Source organism: Macaca thibetana, chromosome 13 (genome assembly GCF_024542745.1).
Source record: "Macaca thibetana thibetana isolate TM-01 chromosome 13, ASM2454274v1, whole genome shotgun sequence".
Taxonomy (NCBI): Eukaryota; Metazoa; Chordata; class Mammalia; order Primates; family Cercopithecidae; genus Macaca; species Macaca thibetana.
In genome coordinates this window covers 26,542,885-26,567,667 of record NC_065590.1, presented here as the reverse complement: position 1 = coordinate 26,567,667, position 24,783 = coordinate 26,542,885, and the positions used below count along the sequence as shown (strand labels likewise).

At 39.5% G+C, this 24,783-nt stretch overlaps 1 protein-coding gene across 5 annotated transcripts in view; it reads left to right on the top strand.

Moving 5' to 3' along the window:
• CTNNA2 (catenin alpha 2) overlaps positions 1-24,783 on the top strand; it is a 1,178,402-nt gene that overhangs the window by 830,263 nt on the left and 323,356 nt on the right. Inside the window, exon 1 of one of the 5 annotated variants that reach the window (XM_050752973.1) lies at positions 18,000-18,371. The exons of the other annotated variants lie outside the window; for them this stretch is intronic. The gene's annotated coding sequence lies outside the window, so the exon portion shown is untranslated. Of the gene's footprint in view, positions 1-17,999; positions 18,372-24,783 lie in introns of those variants that run through there. 5 annotated transcript variants of the gene reach the window in all.

Below are 24,783 nucleotides of genomic sequence, written 5' to 3'. Positions count from 1 at the left end.
GGCCTCTCCCCAGACCCATGGAATCAAATCTGCATTTAACCATTAGCCCCAGGTAATTCATTACATTTTGAGATGCATTATTGGAACATTCCCAAATTTTAACCTGAGATAAAAACCCAGATATAGTTGATTCCCTAGTTTTATAATTGAGAAGCTGAAGGGGCAGAAATGTTAAGTGATTGCCCACGCTTGGTAGTAGAATTGGGTCAAAAAAAAAAAAAAAAAAACTTTCTGAATAATGTGTTTTCTCTCCTATTAGATTTTAAACACTTAGAATGGAAAGTCTATGTGTATCACAGGGCTCTTAAAGTTTGATTTTGTAATTGGTACAGCAGGCGGTGTAGAGCCTTCATAGGTGCTAGCTTTAGGTATCTTTCAGCTGGTTTCTTCCCATATTATCCTAGGAGATAATGGTATTCTGACATCTGGATAAGACTTTGATTGCAGTCTTCCAAGGAAGGCAGAATTGCATGGTAATTGATCCCATGGGGTAGCCCAACATGTTGCCCCTTCACACATATAATTTTGAAAGAGTCAAGACAGCAAGGACAAGTGAGGGAAAGTAAGTTGGAGGTGCATTAGGGTTGTCTTTCTGGGAAAAGCTTTGATGTTAACAGAGTTTGCTTACATTATTCCTCAGTTTTCTTATCACTGCCAATCCGCTACTATGGCATGTGTGTATTTCTCATGTATACTTTGTTATAAAAAATGTACTTTGGGAGGCTGAGGTGGGTGGATCACCTGAGGTCAGGAGTTCAAGACCAGCCTGACCAACATGATGAAATTCTGTCTCTACTAACAATACAAAAAATTAGCTGGGCGTGGTGGCAGGCGACTGTAATCCCAGCTATTTGGGAAGCTGAGGCAGGAGAATCACTTGAACCCGGGAAGCGGAGGTTGCAGTGACCCGAGATGGCACCACTGCACTCCAGCCCAGGTGACAGTGCGAGACTCCATCTCAAAAAAAAAAAAAAAAAAAAAAAAAAAAAAAAACCGTAAATAGAGAAACACAGAAGACTCAAAAATTAAATGAACATGAAGTCACCTAAAATTCAAGCAGAGATGAACTATTAAGTTTTGGGTATACATTATTTCAGAATTTGTCTGCTCTTATTTATTAATTAGATTGTTTCTGGTTTTTAGTCATTATAAAATATACTGTGATTAATATCCTTACACTTTTGAACATATGGGTGTCCATGCCTTTAAATGTTTATTCTAGAAGTGAAATTGGTGTTCAAAGGATGAGGACTTTTAATAAAACTATTAATACATAATGCCAAGTTGTCATCCTGAAAGATTTTATACTTTTCATCCTCAATAGTTGCTTTGCTGCTTTCTCTTTGCCTTGAGAAACTCCCATGACACCATAAATTAAAACATGTTTTGGGCCCCTCTCCTTCATCTGGCTGGGGCCCCGACCTATATTTCTGTCTGTCTTTTTTAATGATGTCTTGGAACCATCCTTCCTCATCACACTCATTTCCTCATTCCATCCTATGGAGGCAATTCCCACTTCAGAAAGAGGGCTGGCTTGGGGACTTCAAGATTCCTTCTGGGAGTTTATGAGGATTTAATTTCTGCATCTTATTAAGTAGCTGGCCAGCCAAATTATTTTCACAAAGCCATTAATGTCTGAAAATGGATTAATCCAGCATTACTTAAAGTGCTCTATGAGGGTAAAAGTATTAAAATGCTCTTGTGAAATGCACAAGGCTTTGTTCTGTTGTTCATGTTTCACCCTCATAAGAAATCTCAGTCTCACAATCTCAGTTGTAAGAAATCTTGTTTTTCATGGTTTCAGCCATTTATTTGGGATTTCTATTAACACCAAACCAGAACGGTTTTGAAAACTTATTTAATTGCAGTTTATAGTGCATTTGACTTTAAACTGGCTATCACCTTACCAAGACATTCTAAGGTTCAGATTTCAAGCATTATAGAAGAATGCTGGTGCAGGAACCTGTTTTATGTCATAATTTTCATCAATTATGGGGGATACCTAGACAACTACAGTTCTACTTGGTATTATCAAATTTCACTTTCTCATCCTAGCCATAAATAAGGGAACTGTTAGAAATGCTTGTTCCTCATTGCCACAAAGAAATAACATTTGAGCATACATTTAATTATCTCAGCAAAGCAGTTTTTACTTTCTGCAGAAAGGGTACTCATCACAGATAGAACAACGGCAAGAGCACACCTGGACAGAAGAGGGGCAGGAGTTCTTATTCCTCACCAGCTAGCTCCTACTGCTGTGTGGTTCCTGTATTGGCTAGGGTTGGACCTACAGTCTGAGTTAATTCTGATTGGCTATTTTAAAGAGAGCAGGAGTATGAGCCAGAGTAGCGGGGTGAGTAGTTTGGCAGGAAGGATGATTAGGAACAGGTAACTAAAGGTGACTTAGGTCAGAGCAGGTGACCAAGGGTGACTCAAATCAAAGCAGGTGACCAGAATGAGTCAGGACAGAGCAGATGACCAGGGGAGCAGATGTGAACTACTGATTAGGACGGGAAAGTTGTTTACTGAAACTAGAAGCAAGTGGGCGAAGAGAACCAGGAAGTTAAACTTTAAAATGGAGAATCAAAGAATAAGAGAGCTGAACTTACTGACATACTGATTCTTTGAAGAGAAACTTGGGGTTCACTGTATTTAACAGAACCGATTTAATTCTATAGTAAGTTCTGTCTGTTCTGTCTCTGATATTCCTTGACACTTAATTATCTTGTTTTGTAGAATTTTACAGATGTTGGAAATTTTGTCCTCATAGATAAAATGAAACTCTCTAAGAACAGATGTATTACTTTCTCTGTTTTTTGGACTTTCTAATATCTACCTTTAAAGGGAGAAGAAGATCAGATATGAGAGACCAGATATAGGGAGATGAGAATTGCCACATAGCACTAGTAAACATGTTTTCTCTTCTCTTAGTGCAGTCTGCATAGTTCTGGGTTTGTAAACACTCTCATTGAATTGAGTGTATTAACTAGTTTAATTCTTGCCTAATCAATAGCCTGTGTAATCTAAACTAAATATAAAAACCGCTATATTACATTGACACATAGGCACAAGCTATTAGCCCAACAAAGCCGAAACTCTTGAGTTGAAGTCACACAGATTAATGCCTTTATGTGTGGCCTCCTGTTGCAGATCTGTTAGTTGTAGGAAATCCCTCACCATCCATAAGCAACAGGTCTTCAGCGGTAAACTAACCTGCCTAGTTAGATGCATTTCTCTCTTCATTCAAGCTGTCACTCACTCTCAGAAACCACTCCTTAATCTCTGACAAGAATCTTGAAAATGTATTTCTAATTATTTAACATACATGTTTGCTGCTATTCTTGTTTTTGTTCACTTGTTTTAAATCAGATGGAATTTTACCCAATCAGAAGCAGAGTTAGATAAAATGTGGTCCCTACCCTCTGTGTTCACAGTTCTGGAGTGGAGGTGATGAGTAACAAACCCATATTATTCATGCTATGGCAGAGACGTAAACAAGAGCTGTGATTGAAGAGATTTTTCTAGCTAATTGAACAAGTTCAGGTACAGGAAAGGAAGATGAATTGACCAGATGGATGGATAGAGAAGGCCACTCCAGTGAGTAGGCAAAGTCTGTGAAAAAAAATATGAAGACTTCTGAGATGCATACCATGTCTGGAGCACAGGTATGCGGGAGAAGGGGGTAGGAAAAGAGGAGACCAAAGTGTGAATTTAGCACCAGATTGGAAAGACTTTCAACTTCAAATATGATTTCCAAAATGTGAGTGCAAGGAATATAATTCTGATGACTCCCTTGAACATGAATGGAGGAGAAAGGATACTGAAAGCAATGAGAGCAGTTGGGAGACTACCATATCTTCCCAATTAGATACTATGCGGGTTATGTTCACATTAGAAATGGGAGGGCAGTAGGTGCAATAATAGCTCTGCAGTGGATTGACAAACATTTAAGTGGTCCTCTTTCTAACAAAGGTGATTTCACTAGAATGGATTGCTCTAGGGGAAAGGGAGGCAAGGAAGAGTAGGATGTAAAAGTCAGTTAAACTCACACTTGGAGCCAGGAGTGAGCAGGTGAAGATCTGAACAGACATTAGAGCTGCACATATAGATCAGGGAGTCCCTGGAACGTGCTTGGTGGCTACAGTGGTGGCAGCAGATGCAAATTCCAGAAAGAAACATTAGAATAGCAGCTGATGCACAATCAAAAGTTTTCACAGTTTAGAAAAGTAATATCAGGGGTAGCAGCTAGATGAGGAATAACAAGACCTTGTGTTACCTACAAAGTGCATATTTTGATTAAAAATATTTGAATTCTAATTTATTACAACTGAATTTTGTTAGTGAACAAATGATATTGTGGACTGTACTCAGCTTAAGGAATACCAGTTTGCAGAGCCTCTAACTGATGATTCTCAACAACAAAGAATAGGATGGGGCAGAAGAAGTAGAGATCACCTCAATAGGAAGGACAGTTTAGTAAAATTAGGAAACAATCCCCTAGTCCATAGCAAGCAGCCTTTAATATATAGGGATGGCCATGGGACTGTCATTAATATGAATTTCATGTGGCTGTGGAAGAGATAAAATATGTTGAGACTGATACATTTGGAGAGGTCATCGGATGGTCAACATCACCAACACTGGGGGAGGATGCCTGACCATGAGTGAACCTGCAAAGGGAACGTGTAAGGACGATGCTGTCTGCCTAACGGCTCTATGTCAATGACTAGCTGATGTTGAGTGTATCATTTCTGAAGAGGGTTTGTCATTGGCATATCACATCAATGTAAGATTATTCCTTTGTGGATAGACCTTATATTTCCTCCTCAAACATGGAACAAGGTGATGGCTGGAGGTCATGTCCTTCAGAGGCAAATCTATATTTGCATTTTAGCAGAAGAATTTGAGACATGTAATAACATTGTGGAACGCATTTTCAAGTTTCTGACTTTGTATTAGTCTGAAAAGTGTTCTGCCATTTAGAAGCTGTGTGATCTGGGCAAGTGACTTAACCCCTAAGCAGAAACATTCAACATAGTAAAACAAAAGAAAAATAAGTTGAATTATAAAAACAGAAAATAGTTAAAATGCTATTGCAATAAATACCTATATCAATTTCTACTATGCCAGGGCAAAAATCCCACCCTATAGACTGAAGAAAAGGAGGAAAAATAATCATAAGCACAAATTGCATTGTGCACCAATAACTCAGACTTTTGACTGCTCCTTCTTTAGATATCTGTTCCTACTTTAGGCTGCATAAAAAGCAAAATCAAAATGAAAAAGGCAGCAACAAACACCCCAAAACATGGTGGTTAAAACAACAATCACTTTAGTTTCTGGCAATATGTGTTGGCTGAGTACAACTTCTGTGTGGACCAGGTTGAATGAATGCTGTGGTGCTCGCTCAAGTGTCCATGATCAACTGGAAAATTAGTGGAAGACTGGACAATCCAGGATGGCTTCACTCACAGGGATGGCAATTGGCAGCCTGTTGGCTGGGACTCAACTAACTTTAGGTTGGGATATCTGAGTTCTCTCCCACATGTCACCTCATCCTCCAGTAGGCTAGCTCTGGTGCAATCAGATGGTGATTGCAGGGTTCCAGGAGCAGCGAAGGAGAAGTCCCAGTGCACAAACACTTTTCAAGTCTCACCATATGGCAAATTGCTGTTGTCTGTTAACTAAAGCCAATCACATGGTCAGCCTGAATCAAGGAGTGGAGAAATAGGCTCCACCTCTTGATGGGATGGGAAGAACTTATAGTTGTTTTTGCAGATTTAAGTACAGCAGCAGTAGTGGCTTAATATTATTACAACTGTAATGCTTTAAAGTGATTTTTATTTCTCAAGCTATATGACCCTAACAGTATCATCCATAAACACTGAGGACCAGCAGTGCAGGTATCACTATAGCTTATTCGAAATGCAGAATCTCAGGCCCCACCCAAGACCCGCTGTAATAAATCAGAATCTACATTTTTACAAAATCTCCAAGTGATTCATAAGCCCACTAAGGTTTTAGAAGCACTGTATCTTTTTGCTATTTCTCATAATTCCCTTTCTTAGAATTGCTATCTTCTCCTGTTGAGTGATAGATCTTTGATTTTTAAAGGTGCCAGAACTGTTTCCTTCTGCACAATTGAAACAGAACAAACACAGGTTTATACAGTAAAACAGGTTGCTTCACAGCGTGAATAGCTAGAGAGAGAGGATATAACATTTTTATGCTCAATTGTCTTGTGCCTTTTTTCAAAAAATGAAAATTTAAAAATTAAGATGACAGTATATAAATATTTAAAACATATTGTATTTAACCAGGCAGCACCATTCAGATATTAGAGAAATTTTAAAAGAAGTAGAAACAGCTAGGCATGTACTTAAACTGACCTTTTACATTTCTGAACCATTACTTAACTGGACCTTGATTTTCTGAAGGTTCAAAGATTGATTCTCCAACCTTTAGTCTACAGTTTAAATATCTCTAGAACATGTGCAAGTCTCGGGATACTCTTTAAGATTTTATACAATTAATAAGACCAACACAATTTAAGCATCTGGCATGTGCCGGCTGCTGGTCTCACCTAGTTTGCCTTTTACCTTAAGTCTCAACAGAAAGAGAGAGAAAAAGCAATTTTGCATTAAAACCGAATGCTGTTGTTTTGTGTGATGTTTCCTTGCCATATTCTCTTCCCAAAATGGGACAACTTCTTTGAAGCTATAACTGATGTTCTTTTAACTGTATATGCTTTGAGGTCCTGTTCTTGTCAATCAATTAGCCAGCCAATCAATAGTTAACAAATATCTATTGAGTACTTAACATATGCAGGCATATTCTAGGTCTGGGGATACAGTGGGGAACAAAACTGAGCAACTTTGTAAGCAAATAGGTTAAGATAATCTTAGGTCCTGATAAAGGGAAAATTAAATAGGACCATATGGAAGAGAGAAATTGAGGGCCAGGACCTGCTTTATCTACTGGTAGGCAAGGCTTCCTTGAGGTGGTGGTATTTGAGATGACACCTGAATGATGAGCAAGGGGCAGCCATTTAACGTGCTGTGAGATATGCATACCAAGCTGAGAGAACAGAAGGTGCCAAGGCCCGGAGACTAAAACAAACCTGGTCCAAGAGACTGTAAAATGGCTAGTGTGCTCAAGTGAGTGAGAGGGGGATGAAGAGATGGGAAGGAGAATTTTGAATACAAGATATGCTTTCTTAAAGAATCCATGCACATTTTTATAAATGTTGACAAACATTCACCAGCATCCTTATAACCTCCTCTAGACCTTATAAAGTGATTCATTACTCTGTCTCAGGAACTAAATTAAAGCACTTTAATATATTAATTCCATTTATTCATCACAATTCTATGAGGTCCTACCACTTTCAGAATATACAAAAGGAGATCAAGGCACAGTAAACTTAAGCTACGTGCCTTAACACAGCTGGTATTGATGATATAAAGTGATTTTTCTGCATTTCCTAGACCCTTTTATAGAACAATTTAAAAGGCTGGATACCAGTCAACGTTTTAACTCTGTAAAAGCCAAACCTGACTCTTTTAAAATCTTCCTTTCGCCAAGGTTTAGACCCAGCAAGAGGCGGGATGGGGCAATTCAAACTTTCCTCCTGGATTCCCACTCCTGTCGGCCCCCTTCTACCATCTGTTGCTGTTTGCGTAGAAAAAGAACAGAACAGAATACCGACAACCACACACATTCAGACATCTCGTTTTGTATGTGGGAGTCTGGCTTCATTAACAAGTTTCTCAAACTCTCCCTGCACTACAACACCAATCTAAACATAACTCATTGAAGTCATGGGAATAGGCAATCATCAGCTTCATGATGCTCAGATGGCAGTGTCCGGATACATCACCTGCTACTTCCTAGTAAGCATCTTCTGCTTCAAGCCGGTTGTTTTCCTCAAGAACCTCTAAATAAATAATGCCTATTTCCATATTCTCTAGTCTCTGCATTGTCACTCTGATTCTAACTCCTATTAATTTCCACCTTCTTTCTAAGGGCTCCCATTCTCACTCCAGACTATTCCCCATCCACCCCCACAAATCCGTATGTCCACGTATTCACCCATCCATTCTTCAATCATGCAGTGGGTACTTACTCTGTTTTCTTAACTGTGCTAAGTGCTAAGGTATATAAAATATTTTAGATAATAGTCTCTTCTTTGAAGAGTTAACTCACTAGTAGGAGAATTGTACTCCCAGAAGTCCATATGAATCCCCTCCTTCTTTGAGATGTTACTTATCTAAAATTAAGAGAGCAATTTAAGTAAATTTAAATTTGCTGTCTTAAATTGCAAGAAAATTTAAATTTACTGCCTTAAACTGCTCTGTGTTTGTTTCTGTGTACCCCTCCTCCCCTGTTTTACTTTATGTCTTCTAGGTTGAAATTTCTCAAGAGCAAAGTCCAGGTTATCTTCCTGGTGCAGTGAAGATAGAGTTGGGATATTTATGTTTAGATTTGGGTTTTGCCACTTACTAGTAATTTTGGGGGTAAATTCCTCCTCTATATAAAGAGTGGGAGTTGGGTTTGAGAATGTCTAAGATCCTGTTGAGCTCTGGCATTCATGGACTCATGAATTCTAAAATACCTAACAAGGTCTGGAAAGTGAAGGGAACATGCAATACAAAACTTGTTTCAAAGGCGTTTATTTTTAACTTATTTATGTGGTGGGTGGTTTTCTAACTGAAATGTAACATTGTCCCTGGCTTATAGACTGAGACAGAGTAAATTTAAAAACAAATTATTGAAAAATCATAATGGACCTTTTTTGTGAAGTTGGGCCTTTAAACAGAGTGTTAGGTTAGGATTCTTTCCAAGCCCAAGAGCAATGCAGACAAGAGATAGTCCCTTAGTAAGCCAATTCTCTATTTCTGCCTTCCTAGGGTGCTACACCTTACACTAGACAGTCAACATTGGCAGTATCAGAATTATCCTAGAAGAGGTTTTAGTGTATGTTGGAATAATCCATAACTGATAATTTTAAAAAGATAAGATGCTAGTGGTTTATCTCTGTGCTTTAGAAGATATTATCAAAGAGAGAATCTCACCCTTTATCAAACCCCATCACAGATGGGAGCCTGGCCTAGTTGCAACTCTATTTAAATGGTCTTCTGAATTCCTTTGACCATATGCACAGGTTAACTATATTCAGATACTAATAACCCTATGGGGTAAGTACTCACTTTAGAAAAACATAATTTTCTAAAAGAATTTAAATTCATCAACTAATTTTAATATAATTGATATTTGAAGGATGTCTACCAATTTGGAATATAATTACCTAGCAAGGGCTGATGGATACCAACCAGTTTTGTTGTTGTTGTTGTTTTTATTTCAAACAATTAAATAGTTGTTCAACAAAATGAGACTGGCATATTGCCAAACTGGCCACATCTCCAGACCCAAACGGGATTTGTTTAATTACATAATATGGTGAACAGTATATCTCTTGTATAGTTGTTGTGAACATTGCAAAGGCTTTAGAAATCTTTTCCAGATCCAAGTACACCACTCAGGATATTCTTCAACCAACATGGAGAACAAAGTACTGTTTACTTTGATGAGTTTTTTTTTTTTTTTTTCCCAAAATATCTAAGGGCTGCAAATGAAAAGCCATACTTTGTGACTTTGGTGATATGGATATAGTGAGACTGTATCTGGGTCTCCAGTTCCACAATTCTGCTTTTTACCCTGATTCTATTCCCACGTAGCACCCCATCCCAGCTGTAATAAGAATTCTTGAGTTATAAAGTAAACTAGATGGCATTTACCACCCACCTAAATGAAGTGGTGTCAGGAGGGTTAAAATAAGACATATTCAAAAGTCCTAAAGAAATATTTGATGTTCTGTATAAAGACAGTAACCATTCACAGACTGAGCCTTTCTGTAAAAGTGAGAGTGTCCCTTCCTGCAGCCTGCTGGTAGGAAATGAGACAAGGTTTTTTATCCAACTATTTTGGGAGCAGATAAGAGAGGAATGGAATGTTATAAAGTAATAATAAGAATGTCAGAGAATAATCTTGTTCTGATTCTGACATTTAGCGATTGCTTTCATTCTGGACATTATTTTTCATCCAGGTAATATTTTTAAACAACTCAACAATAAATGTAAAGTTACTGTTAGAACCTAAATTTCTTCATCTAAAAAACAGGATTAATAGTCTTGCCTTATAGCAAAACTTTTAAGAAAATAAACATAAAATGATACATACACAGTTGGTTCCACAGGTACATTCTACAGCTATGAGATAATTTTATTGTTTTTGTCACTTTTGTAAGGACCACTGCTAAAATAGTAGACCTGCTTATAGAATTGCCATTTCACCTTCTATTTGGCCAAATAACCACATTTTCCCAAAGTGAAGATCTATATTAGAAAAAGCCTTAATGTTTAACCCACCTCTGCTTTTCTCTTCTGACTTCAGCAGCTCTTGTACCTGTCTCTAGGATTGAGCCTTCACCTTCTCCGAATTGTGATACAGTCAGCTTCTTGCCTCATAGAGTAACTGGGTGAGGAACAGACCATTTGAATTCACCCCCGATGATTGCCATGTGGAGAAACCCTTACTTTCATTTCATATTAAATATCAAGTGTGGAATGAAGAGAGGCAACCTTAAAAATTTACTTGATTAGACTTAGACTTAATTATTAATATTAGACTTAAGAATGATTAATATCTTGCCACTTTGGCATTGTCATTTTTAAAGTAAATCACAGATCTCATAATATTTTATGCTTAAATATTTTATGTATATATTTTAAAAAGCTTTTTTACATAACCACAATGTTGTCATTGCAGCCTAGCAAATTAATGACAATTATTTAATGTTATCTAATATATAGTCCATATTTACATGTGTCCAATTATTCCTCAATTTTTTAAAAGTTGAATGAGTTTTAATGTGTAACCAAAATATGTCTCTACATTTTATTAGGGTGGTGATGTCTTTAAGTGGGGGCAGAGAAGAAGAATAACTCTGGAAATTCAGTTAAGCAAATCAGTCCGCCATAGTGTGCCAATATTAATGTTTATTCACATAATGAAATATTTATTAAGGTTTTAAAAACATGCTAGATGGCACAGATATTTGGATATAACTTTTTTGACCTGATAGGTTCTCTGACACCCGCATGTAAAAATGACTGAAAGAAATGATATAAGAAAAGTTAATGATGGATATAACATGGAAGAACTTGATAACCCTCAAGTAAACATTTAGTGTGTAGATTATAATGGAAAGGCCTCCTGGAAAACAAAAAAAAAAAAAAAAAGGAAATTTGAGAGGTTTTGGAGGTTTCAATGAGAGGGTTTAGAGATTTTCTATCGTGGAGAGATGGCACTAGGAAAAGGGTGTTAAGATCCAGGCTTGACTGGTGGTGAGGAGGTTCTGGATGAAGTCTAACTGGTAGGAACAGAAACACTCCCAGTACAGTGTATATTGAACAGAGTACAGATGCTGGGGAAAGTACACATTGAGATGAAGTGAAAGAAGTAGGTTAGAGCCAGTGATTTGTCTTGAATCTGTTATTTCTTTATTGAACAGCATATTTTAAAATAATTTGTGTTGTATGAATTCATAAAATGTACACAAATGAACTACAACCAGGAAAAGTTGGAATAAATCTTTTTTTTTAAAAAAAGCCTACCATGGTGGGCTTAAACAATCTGTCTTTTCTGATATATCAAAAGTCTATATATGCTACAACCAGTTAATTATGGCAAGGTTTCGTTTTTGTGAATGCATGCATGCATATACTTGTGGACTCTGATGAATGATAAATGCTAAATCACCAGTAGTGGGAAATATTAATGTAAGTGTAGTCTTTACTGTGACTATATTTAATCAATACCTTATTTCTGCTAACATGTTTTGCGAGACTGGCTCTGGCATGGTAGGTAATCTATACTCTAGGAAAAGCTATAGCCCTTCTGGAAGAAGATTCTCTGTATTTATTTATTTATTTTAAAAAGGTGTATTAGGTTTCAGGGTAGGGTGGTTATTCCTCCTGCGGAAGAAGCAACAACAGAACAAAACATGATTTTAAATGTGGGTGTATTTTTTAAGATGAGGTTTGAGACATTCCTGGTACATTCATAGAACTACTTTATCAAAACATTTAGCTCATATTTTTTCTTTCTAGAGAGCAAATTAATTACCATCTGATAAGCGTGCTTAACTTTCTTCTTTCTAGTCTACTACCAGGCTTTTATTAGTTGGAGCCACTAAATCAAACTCAGTGTAGGTCACTGTCAATAAAATGCCCAGTGATTAAAACTAAGTAATACAGTGGCTTGCCTAAGCTCCTCATTTTATGTGGCATGAAAACAGACCCATGAATGGGTATAGGTGTGCTGAACTGGAGAGAAATTGTGCCTTCCTTAGCTCACTCTGCACGGAGCCACTTCCCTGAAAGCCAGTGAACCTATTTACCATTGTCATAGTAACACACAATTGGAGCCCACGTAGACTTAATCCCGAGAGGCAATTGTTCCCTTGCTTGGGCGGCTACGCTGCCCGCGGGGCTGCCTGCCGCCCCCGGGCTCCTGCAGCTCCGGGACCGCGCGCGGCGGCGGAGGCCGCTGGGCCCCAAGCGCCAGCCTGGCCCAGGCACAGATGCGCTGCCCCGGCCACAGCTCCGACGCCGCGTGCGTTGCCATGACGATCGGAAACGCGTGTCTGGGGAGATGGGTGCCAGTGCCGCCTTGTCCATTATCCAAAACCCAGTCACTTTTGCTAGTTCCTCCCTCAGTATGTGAGAGAGATTGTGTTCTCACTCGTTGCCACTCGGGGGTCATACTCCAAAATCAACCAGGGCCACCTGGACATCCAAGACGGCGCGGCCTAGGCGGAGCTATTTCTCTAACCTGTGCCATGGGCAAAAGAGAACGCCGCCTTCCCATGCTTTTGTAGCCCACCCCTTGTCATTCCAGGCATCACTGAAAGGTATATAATTTGGGAACAATTATAATTTGGCAAAAGGGGGAACGGGTATTAATCGGAGAGGAACTCTAGTTCTCGAAGGTGAGCCGTCTTCTTGAAGAGAAGTGCGTGCCCTGTGGTGGTCCCCCAGGTGCCCTGTGACCAGGGTCAGTGCTGGCACCGGCTCTGTCACTGCACACTGGTCGCACCTTTCTTTTCTTTTCGTGTAGCTCAGTGGGGTTCCCAAATCACAGCACATAGCATCCCCTGGCGAGAGCTTTTGGTTTTGACTTGTTAGACTCGGGTTAGAACCCAACCCTACTCCAAGCTTCTGATGTAATAGTGCTCCGAACAGACCTGGGAATCTGCGTTTCGAGGTGGTCTCCGTAGGTGTTTCTGACATGCATCCAGATGTGGGAATCATCGCCAAGATCTCCTTTCTTTCTTCCCCTTCATTTCTCGCTTTTCCTCTTCTCTCTTGCATCCTTGTTTGCCTGCGGTCTCACAAATACAACTCCTCTTTTATTTTCCCATGTATTTTCCTCCCTCCCCCAACGTTTTAAGCATCTGTTGTGTGTCAGACACTGTCCTAGATGCTTGGAAGGTTATGGTCTCTGCCCCCATGCGGCATCTTATTGACCTTCTCTCTTGCCAGCTCCTCTTCTCTTTCTCTCTGTACTTTCATCATCTCATTTTCTTAATCAGTTTCTTTGTGTTTCTTCCTCTTTTCTTTCTTTTTCTCCTCCTCCTCCTCCTCCTCCTCCTCCTCCTCCTTCTTTTTCTATTAGTGAATCCACATGTATTTTTAGCACCATGAATATCAGGATTTAAAAGTTTCTAGCATCTGTCTGGGTTTCAAGCCACAAATTCCTCCCATGATAGCTTAGAGGACTCCTAGACCACTAGGGGTGGGTGGAGCAGGATATTCCACCCTAACTCTTTACAAGGAATTTGCCTTTTCTAGAGCTCAGTATGAAAAAACAAGTCAGGTTACTCTCAGCTAACGTTAGAGATATTTCAGTTTTCATAATGTTTAATGACCTCCTTAAGCTTCCCTTAAAGCTGAAATTAAAGATTGCCCTATAGTCAAAAGAAAAGCATGTAAAAATGGGGCTTGCATCAAGAGAGAATAAAACGAATAACCTCTCTGAATTAATCTTCTCCCTACCCCCCATTATTCAGGCTGCTGTTTTACACAAAGATACTCTTTTGAGCATGAAAACTATGAATTGTTACAAATTTACCTGTTGCAAAGTTTCAATTAAATCTATGTGATGCATGGGTATAAAGACTGTCAGAACCTCTCCAAAGTTAGGTGATTTTCTTTGCTTTGAAGGAGTTGACAAAGGGGCTCTCTTGGATCCTCGTGGGCCGCTGCTCGCAGTGTGAGGCATTTCACGAGTCTCAGAGTCGAGTCACAGGCGATGTCAGGATATTCTGTCTCCACGCTGAGCTCATTTCTTGAGCCTTTCTGTGAATTTGAGGTCGAGGGCTGCAATCATCATGACCTCTGATCCTCTAGGGGTTAAGCCCCTACTTAAACTATTAACTAACTTAAAGATTTCATGTACAACACAATCAGCCAGCAGCTATTTATTAAAAAGCCTTTTATGTAAAAAGGTTTGGAGGACCTAGGAATTGTGAGAAATTTTTAAAAGGTAAGATGTTAATTCTTGGATGTGGGGGAGACTGATTTACATGAAAAGAGAACAAATTCTTAGCTTCAAGTGATTTCCCAGAATGCTTGGAATAAAATACTCCTTTTTTGGCATGACCTTGAGACTTCAAATCATCTGGACCTTGACCACCTCCCTCCCCTCATGTTGCTGTTGCTATGTCTCTTATTGATTTTATTCCAGACTCACTCTTTCCTTTGATCCCCCCCCATGCTGGATCTGTTTTATGAATGCCTTTCCTCACATCTTTGCATAGCCATCTCCTTTTCATCACTCAAGTTTCAATTTAGAGTCACTACCTCAGAGAACTCTTCCCTGACCACTCCATCTAAAGAAGGCATCAGATCATTATCATAGCACCTGCTTTAATGTTCTGTCATGGCACATATTACTACTGGATATTATTTTCCTACGTATATATATTTCTCCCACTTCCTCACTAAAATATAAGCTTCATGAGAACAGGGGTTTTAATGCTTCGGTCCCACCTAGAAGAATGCAAGGCATTAAAAATATGTTCATTAAATATCTGTCAAATGAATAAATGAATGAAAGACAATGTCACTTGCCAAGTGAGGTTTTTCAGACATTGAACACTAGTGTTTCTAGAAGAGGGAAGAATCACTGTAGGCTGAAGGGGACAAGAATTGATTAGAGAGGAGGAGATACCTGACTTGGATGCTGTAGATTTGCAGGATTTATAGCTACAGAAAGAAGGATGATGAGTTTCTTTCAGGTGAGGAAGTATTTGCCAATTAAATGATCTAATCCACTTTGGCACCAAACCAGATATTCAAGTATAGGTGAATCCTTTAACCTCAGTTTCCACTTTTGGTCTTGGAGGTTACTTGCCATTCTAAATCTGTGGTTCTTAAAGCTGTTTTTTGTTTTATATTTTTCCTGATCAGAGAACTTTGTTATGTCACTCACCATAACAAAAACAGCATCAGAGAAATCAAGTTTAAATAACTACCTCTTTCTCTACAATATGAGAAGGGGTAAAACATTTTTTTCCCTTCACTGGCAAAGAAGATGGTTATGGCTGATTAATCAGGCCATTAGATACAGTTTTGCTGCATTCAGTAGAAGCAATGATGAGAAGTTAGCTTGAATATTCATGTTATAAGTGCTACATGAGTTTGAAATGCTTATAGATTTGCAAAATTTGAGAGCTAAAAAGGACCTTAGAGATCATTTAGATTTTGTAGCCCATCCTCCATAGCATTTATAATTTTACAGTTTAAAATGCCAGGACCCAGAGTAGTAAAGTGATTGGTTTATAGTTGCATTGGTAGCTGGTGGGCAAACAGATTATCAACCCCAGCCTTCTGATTCTCCGTCCAGCGGTCTTTATATTGAACCTAAGTGAGCTTCATGCATTTGGTCATGTTACATAAGCAGAAAGAAAATCTGGAAGCAATGACTAGGCATACTCATAGAAGAAACCCCATCATCATTTTCAAAGTCACGGTGGTGAAAGTGAGAAATACACGTTGAAGGAACTTGTTGGCATTTGAAAGGGAATAAAGCAATATTCATCAACCCTTCTAAGAGTAGGCAGAGTACAAATTAGGGAAAATGGATGCTATTGTTTTACTACCTCCGTGTATTTTCAGCATTATCCAAAAACTGCCATGCTGAAATAATAAGATACTGCTATAAATTTGTGTTATTTAACTGGCAGTACACAGCACATGGAGATTTATTATTTTTACTAATGAGTTTAGCTTTGCTCTTGCAAACAGTGTCAAATGTCATTCTTTCCATCCTCCAGCAGATGGCAACTCTAGTCTTCTTGTCATTTTATCTATTTCTATACTTAGAAGATGTTGTCCTCTGCCATCCCTGCCCCCATTGCCTCTCCCCGAGAAGTTCATCTTTATGTACTGCTCAGGGTGATATGGGTAAGTGGATCCATCCCTCTGCCGATGGAATCGCCTCCATTAGCATCTGACTGTGAAGGCCAATCAAAATGTGCCTAGAAATAACAAAATCACAAATTAGCCAATAGTTCTAATTTTCTTTAAAAAAAAAAAAAAAAAAGAGGGGGAGAAGATAGAGATTCTAAAATAAGGTGTACCACAGAAAACTTTCCATTTAAGGAAAAAAATCTTCAAAAGAAACAAAATGTCAATTTTTCCAGTTCTAGCTTTAAAGAAAGAGGGGTTTGATTGGATTATCTGAGTTATTGGCCAAAAAAAAGAGCACCCAGGAGTGAAATTGTGTCAGATTTCTCATACACTGTGATTTTTGGTCTCTCTGCAGTCTCTTCTCTTCCATTCCTCCCTCCCTTTTACACACTTTATCTCAGTTATCAAAAGTACTGTGCCTAGCCCCCTAATTTATTTGCTTTTTAGAAACCTCGTTTCTCTCTCTAGGTGTGTTCCTAAGGCACTACTGCTGATGACATTTATTTTCTCTCCTTCTAGTCTTTGCCCCCACCACTCCCACCCCTTCTACCAGCTAGATCCTCATAACTCCTACAGTATTGCAGAAGTTCAAACACATGCTACTCTCTGAGTGTAACTCTGAGGGCAGCTGTAAGAAATCAACAGAAAAGAATAGTTGCTACTCTTTTATTAAAGGAAAAGTTAATGATCACAGGCATGAGCAAGTAGATTCTGTCACCAATTACTCATTGTAAGGCTTCCTACAGATTTGCAAACAGATCTCCTGCCTAGAGGCACTTACTTGCATCAGGAAGGCCTGAGCAGGGACATGGGAGGGACAGAGGATGGGAATGGATTTGGTGGTCTGCAAATGCCACGTGGAGGGAACTCTTGCTAACTCGTCCTCTTCCAAAGAACCTAACCATCATGGCTTCTTCAAAGTTGAAGAGCTGTTACCTTGATATACCAGCAACTAGACAGAGGCTAAAGTGTGGAGCAAGGAAACAGTTACATACCTCTTATTTAAGACCAAAAAAAAAAAAAAAAAAAAAAAAGCAAGATTAGCTTTAGTGAGTATGGGTTTCTTGATTATTACTGTCATCATGTGAAAATGTGAGCTGACACTGCAAATACAATCCTTGGAAACAACCAGGACGTGTGGAAATCCAAGTATGTTATCATTCACTGACAACCACTAATGAAGACAGGGGAGCTTACTTCAAACCCACAAATAATTAGCACTGACAATAGAAGTATAAACAGAGCTTTATTTAATTAATTCCCTAATTGTTCTTTCCTGCTTTCCTATCTGCACTCCTGCTTTGACTTTAGCTGTAACGTATGCCCAAGACTTCCTTCTTTCAGCTTTATGATAATCATGTATCCGTTTGCTCAGTGTGGGAAACCATATCAGCTAGAATTCCTTTCCCTGCTTTATATAAATATTTTTTTTTTTTATGTTACGTTATCTGTTTTTCCACAATTCGGATGCCTGGAAATGTTCACTTATTAATATGGATAGCTTATCTAACACTCACTGTTAGATGCATTTCACAGTTAATATGAAATGAGAAGTGAACAGTTGATAATTCTGGAGTGATGAGGAGAACTCTCTGGATTCTCCATTCTGTTCTTTATGGAAACAAACTCTTTGTCCCTGTCTCCTCGCTCACCCACATTCTAATCCCAGCAATCAGAGAGCAGATGGATTGCTTTTTTGGGTTTTGTCATTATCTGTCTTTGTCAGGGAAGCATGATCAGTTCCTCACTAAAGGGCCAATAACAACGCCTTCTTTGCTCTGTCCTGAATGAGGAAGCAGCATTGGAACCTTTGATGTGGTGACTTCAAGTTGGGAGGTAAAAAGGCATGTTTGTGTCTGGCAGGAAAGTGACTCTCCATACGGGAACGGCTGGGCTGAGGGGCCAGACTGAGAGACCCACTGAGCAGGAAGGACAGCTTGGAGGGGAATAGATTGGGAGCAGTCAGCTGCAGCAGCAGGTAGTCCAGAAAGTCAACCCTAGTGGCTGGAGTGGGTCAGCCCTGATCTTCTTACAGAGACTGCAGACTCTTTCCCAAGTGGCTTTGCTGGTTACGGGCAGCCCCGGCTTACAAAAGTTGATTACAGCCAGACGTTAAATCAGAGGCTGCTTAGGAATTTTGCCTGTGAGAAAAGCTAAGTGGTGTGTGAGTGAGGGGTGTGTTTGTATTTGTGCATGTTGAGTATGTTTGATGACAGTCATGCTTCCATTATTGACAGGATATGTTCTAAGAAATGTGTTTTCATTGTTGTTCAAACATCATAGAATGTACTTATACAAACCTAGATGGCATGGTTTTTTTAATTGTATAAATTTTTCATATGGAAAACTAAATGTCCCAGCACCATTACTGAATATAAGTCATTTTCCCTACTTGATCTGCAATGCCAATATCAAGGACCATGTATCAGGTTTCTATATATGTTCCATTACAATCTTATGGGATTATGGTCATATATGCAGTCCGTCATTGGCCAAAATGTCATTATGGAGTGTCATTATGACTGTATATGTTTATATGTAAGTTTGTACAATGCAGTTGGTATTCCTTTTGATTACTTTGTGTATAATATTTACTGAAAATATTTGCAGAAAGTTCCTGAGACTCACACAAACTCTGTTTGCCCCTGTCCATGTGATATGAAGCAGGTATCTGCTGACTTCCTTTCAACCTTTATTTGATAGGTATTTGCTGGATCGTTTGGGTGAATAACCAGCCTGGTGTTCAGCTCATGAAAAAATATGCAACAAGGAGTTCCTGCTTTGGAGAAGTAACGTTTTGTTTGAGGAAATAAGATGTCTGTTATAAACACTTAGAGAATATTCTCATATTCTGTAGAAGCAAATGAAAGAGTGTGGTAAAGACTGAGAGGAGACGTAGAATGATCCCATTGCACCAGGATGCTCTCATTTTCTCTCTCTCTTAATGAATGGAAAGGTTGTATAGATTATTTCAGACTTAAAGAATATGTAGTTTTGGTCAAAGAGCAGGCACATGGGAATAAGGAAGTCATCCTATGGTCACAGAGGATGTAGGGAACAGATTGGCCAGACTGAAACGGACGGGCTGTGTTAGGATGCAGCGGGAAGTAAGGAGAATCCCCACCTTAACAAGTCAGGATAGGGTGTGCTTCCAGATACATTTGTACTTCCCTCCTGAGAACTTTTCTCTGTCCTGAATGAGGAAGCGACATTGGAAATTTTGATGTGGTGACTTCAAGCTGTGTGAGGTAAAAGGGCATATTTGTGTGTGGCAGGAAAGTGACTGTCCATAGGGGAATGGCTGAGTATGTATGTTCCCTAGTCACAAGCTTCAGTTTTTCATTTGACAGTACCTGCCTAGATATAGATCCACTCTGGAAACGCAGGGAAACTTTCCAATCTTCTTGTTAAAGCTGAGGATTGATTAGCAAGCATGACCTCCCACCTGCTATAACTGGCTTATGGCTCTTCCGAAGTACCCACTGGCATTTTCAAGGTGTCCTGCACCCCTCCCTGCCATGTTCTTCCATAGAACACTTCCTTCAACTCCTTGAGTCTGGCCCCTTCCTACCAGAACCACAGTAGTTGTCAAACTTCTTCATTTGTTTGGATTTTCCATTCTAAGCCCTTCTTGTGGCCTTTCTGCCTGTGGTCTTATAATAGCAGTGAATATGCTCTGAATTCATTGTGGAGCTACCTTGTGCCAAGCAAGTTGCCAAAAGTTTTACATATGTTCACTTTCCTAGTCTTCATAATAATCCTTTAAAGTAGATCTACTTAACAGTATCCATTGAGCATCATTATATGGCAAAGCATTTGGGAATAAAACAGGAAACAATAAAGGCAGAGGCCATGCCCACAGATAACTTGTACTTAGCTAAGAGACTACTTCTAGTGGGAGAGATTAAGCCCTAAGGAGGTAATAAAATGTGTCCTGGATCTGAAATTTGAATCTAGATCTTTCTGACAAAATCATTTTCTTAATTTCCCAACTGCATCTACTTTTTTCTTTCTTTTCAGTTGAAATTAATTTAAAATAAATTATTCTCAGCAATTGTTCATTTGAAAGCAAGCTGACAATCAGGCCATTTAAGCCAGAGTGAGTCTTATGTGACAAATTATCACATAAAGTAATGAAATCTTTTCTGGACACTGTGTTCTGCTCTGGGTGGTGTGTTAAGGCCTTCAGAAGCTGCCTTCCGGGGTCTCCACAGGTCCAGGGGGTCCATTGCCACCAAGAGGCTTGTTGCTCATTATTGCATTTAGTACTATAGCAACGGCACCACCAGTGTCTTTATTAAAACTTGCTCCAGGATAGCATTTTCCCCCGGGGTCAGTAATGAGTTTAGAGGAATGGATGTGGAAATGAGATTTGTTCTCACCCGTGGAGTGAATTATGTCTTGTTGGGGCCCCCAGGCTAATATTTCAGATTTGCCACAAGGTACTTCATCAAAAATTCTATTTTGGTTCCAAAAGGACCATGCATGCCTATTAGCAAATTCAGAGCATGCCTTTAAACTGTATGGGTTTTTTTTTTTTTTTCCCGTACACTGGCTCCATCCACTAAAGGCTTTCAGAATTAGCAGTTTGTGAAAACAGTCCATTTCCACGGGCCAGTGAATGGTGCAAAGAAGAAGTGCAGCCCTTTTATCTAACGAGGCTGAGTCTGCCACAACTGAGGTGAATCAAATGCAGAGCAGCCACGAATGTGTCAGCACATTAGGTATTCATTATCACATCGGGCATGTGGTACCACGCCAGACATACTCATGTGGCAGGATTTGTGTTTGCTGTCTGTCAAATTCTCTTGCCTCCATTTGATTGCCAGGGCTCATTTTAATGCCATCGAAGCGTATGGGTTTAAATACTCTCCAATTCAGCCTGGTGTGTTTGACATCTAATTCGCCACAACATGACATTCCAAAGAAACTGATTACAGAGATAAGTCGATTGAGAAATAGGGTTGCACATCAAAGCACTACCTTTCCGATAATAGAGATACTCAGAAAGCCTAGCTTGTTGGAGAAGACCATAACTGCTAGTTGTCTTTACAAGTGTTCTCTGTGATGGGAAATGGGGAGAAGGCATCTCTTTCAGGATACCCACTATGCTCCCATCCTCTCTCCCTCCCTTCACTACTTCTGCTATCTCCCAGATAAAGGGTTATATTCCCGAGCAATGATGACCAGCTAGTTTTCGCTAGCAAAAACCAAAAGGGCAGGGTGGTCTCCAGCCAATGACAGACCAAAGATGGATTGGCTTGAGAAAAGAGTGAGGGTCCCCACTTTTTCTTCCCAACCCCCATTATATTCATAGCCTTAAGAACTGCTCCCCTCCAGAATCTTGGCTATGATTGTCATAACTTACATCTTGTCTAGATCTGGGAAAAATTAATAATATGACTCCATTGATGCTACTCCAATTCTTCTGCTTTTTGTGTTAATTTTTTTTTCATTTTGTAAGCTGTGCATTTGGGCAGATGCTATCCCCCATTGGAGGTACCATTCCCATGCAGGAGTAAGGTTTCCATTGGACACGAGTCCTCTTGGCAGAACGCATTTAATGGAGTGCATTTTAGTGAGGGTCTCCAGCATTGGTCTAATTGCTCTATAAGGAAACTCTCCTTCTTACTTGCATGTCTTAGTTTAGTTTTGGAAATTATTGTGTGCATAGAACAGTGTTTCTCCTTAAACAAACAAACTCACTCACTGTTTTTATGACCAGTGTAGAGTTCCAGATACTGTGGAACAGGAATTACTATATTAAGTCCTGTGTACATCATCAGCACTGTAAATTGGCCCTCACCTCCCATGAAGCTGGCAGCCTCTGGATCTTTGGGTTGTCTGTTTTTACCAGCTGTTAATTGTTAATAGATTTTCAGGTGTAGGTCATGCTGTGTAAGCATCAATCCTTAATTTAGGAAGGTCTGCGGCTGTCCATGATTGTGAAAAGGCAAGTGATAAACAAAAACTGGAGAAATCTCAGCATCCTCACTAAAAATGTCAAGCCCAGTAATGCTTCTGGTAGTAAAAGCAAAATTTATTAGTGAGAGAACAAACTTACCCAATAAAAAAGGAAAGTTAAAGAGGGAAAGCAGAGAAGGAAAGAAGGCCCCAGAAGAAGGTTGAAGAGAAAACATTTAAGAAATCAAAGCCATTTTAGAAAGATGAGTTAGAGAGCACGCATGGCATGATCTTAGATATCTTCCTTGTTCTTGAGACTAGAAGAAAAGGAAGGCATTTAGAGTGAGCTTTTAAGTAATTCTGCTTGGAAAAATGTATGATAAGAGGCCTCGCTATCCTCCATATCAGGGGAATGGATATACTGGTCCAGGGTTCAGTGGCCCTAAAGCCAAATTCAGCTGCTGCCTGTTTTTATAGGTCCTGCAAGATAAGAATGAGTTTATGTTTTTAAATGGCTGGAAATAAACCAAAAGAAGAATAATATTTTGCAACATTTGAAAATTATATAAAATTCAGATTTTAGTATCCATACATAAAGTTTCATTGGAACACAGCCATACCTATTTGTTTACGTATTTTCTATAACTGCCTATTCATTAAAATGGAAAAGCAGATTCCTTGCGACAGAGACTGCAGAGCCTAAAATATTTACTATTAATATCAGCCCTTTACAGGAAAAGTTTTTGGATTGCTGTATTGGTCTATTGACTCAGAGTAACTAGGAATTAGTTACTAAAGGCTATCACCTTTCCACAAGTCTGTCTAACCCTTCTTCATCTAGTCTTCTCTTTGCAGAAGGTAATCCCCTTACCTACTTACCCATTTAGTCACCTACTTCCAAGAGTTTCCAAGGGCTTATCTCATGGTGGATCCTGCATTGGGCTTTGTGGGCGGTTGAAGAGATGAATTCAATCTGTTGTCTGCTCTAGAGTACTTATAGTTTGTTTAGAGAGCATGAGAGGAAGAGCAAGATAAATTATGCAGATGCATGATCAAAATGCATGGTAGAGTGACACATTCATTTAAGAGGGTTTCAGGAATACTGACATGGGATTCTGAATCTCCTTCAGATTCCTTTTACCTGCATAATACCATCGTTCAGTGAGTTGCTCAGACCAGAAAGCTAGCCACTACCTTGCTTTTTTTTCTTCTTCTTTTTTTTTTTTTTTTTTTTTTTTTTGGCAGTGGCAGGGATGGAGTTGGAGGGGATGGAGTCTTGTTCTGTCCTGCAGGCAGTGGCATGTTCCTGGCTCCCTGCAACCTCTGCCTCCTGGATGCAACAATTCTCCTGCCTTAGACTCTGGGTAGCTGGGATTACAGGTGCGCACCACCACACCCAGCTAATTTTTGTAGTTTTACTAGAGACAGGTTTCGCCATGTTGGCCAGGCTGGTCTCAAACTCCTGGCCTCAAGTGATCTGCCTGTCTCGGCCTCCCAAAGTGCTGGGATTATAGGTGCCAGCCACCGCACCTGGCCTAGCCACCATCTTTGACACCCAGTCTCCTGCCTCCTCTGTTTGCACTGCAGTGCACCCTGCACAGTGTTGCACGTCAAAGGCACTCTCCAGGGTTATACTTAGCCCATGTGGCCAATTGTGGCAGCCTAGACTCTCCAACTCCCTGGACCTTTCTGCCCTCAGAATGAATTATGTCATTTCTTCCTTTTGAAGAATATATTTCGAATTGTCAGCTTAGCTTCATTTCTGATGCTTCCTCCCTAATCTAGGCCACTGTTATCTCTGGCCTGGATCACAGCAAAAGCAATGGATCTTTCACATCCATTCTTGCATCTGTTCTGTTTAAAATTCACATATAATCACGCTACTTCTCTGTGTATGATGAGTCTCACTTTCCCCATATTTCTTATGAAAATATCCCAAATCTGGGCATGTCTCTTGAGACCTTAAACAATCAGCTTTTGAGACCTTAGAGCCTCGTTTGCATGACTCTCCCCTTAATTCCTTTCTTCTGGCCATGTGGCCATCTTACAGTTTCTGTAGGGTGAATATATAATTCATTTTTCAAAAACAAGACATTTGTGAGAATGAAAGGAGGCACTATTAATAATGATGCCATGGCAACAGGCTATAATCAGGACAGTCCCAGGCAAACCAAGATATAAAGTCACCCTACATTTCTCAGACATCCCACACTCTTTCTAACATCAGAGTCTTTGAATGTGATTATTTTTCCTTATCTGGGATTGCGTTGCCCTTCTTTACCTCTCAGTTTTTCAGAGGGTAAGTGAAATCCTCTCTTGATGCACAATCAGAGCACCTTCGCTC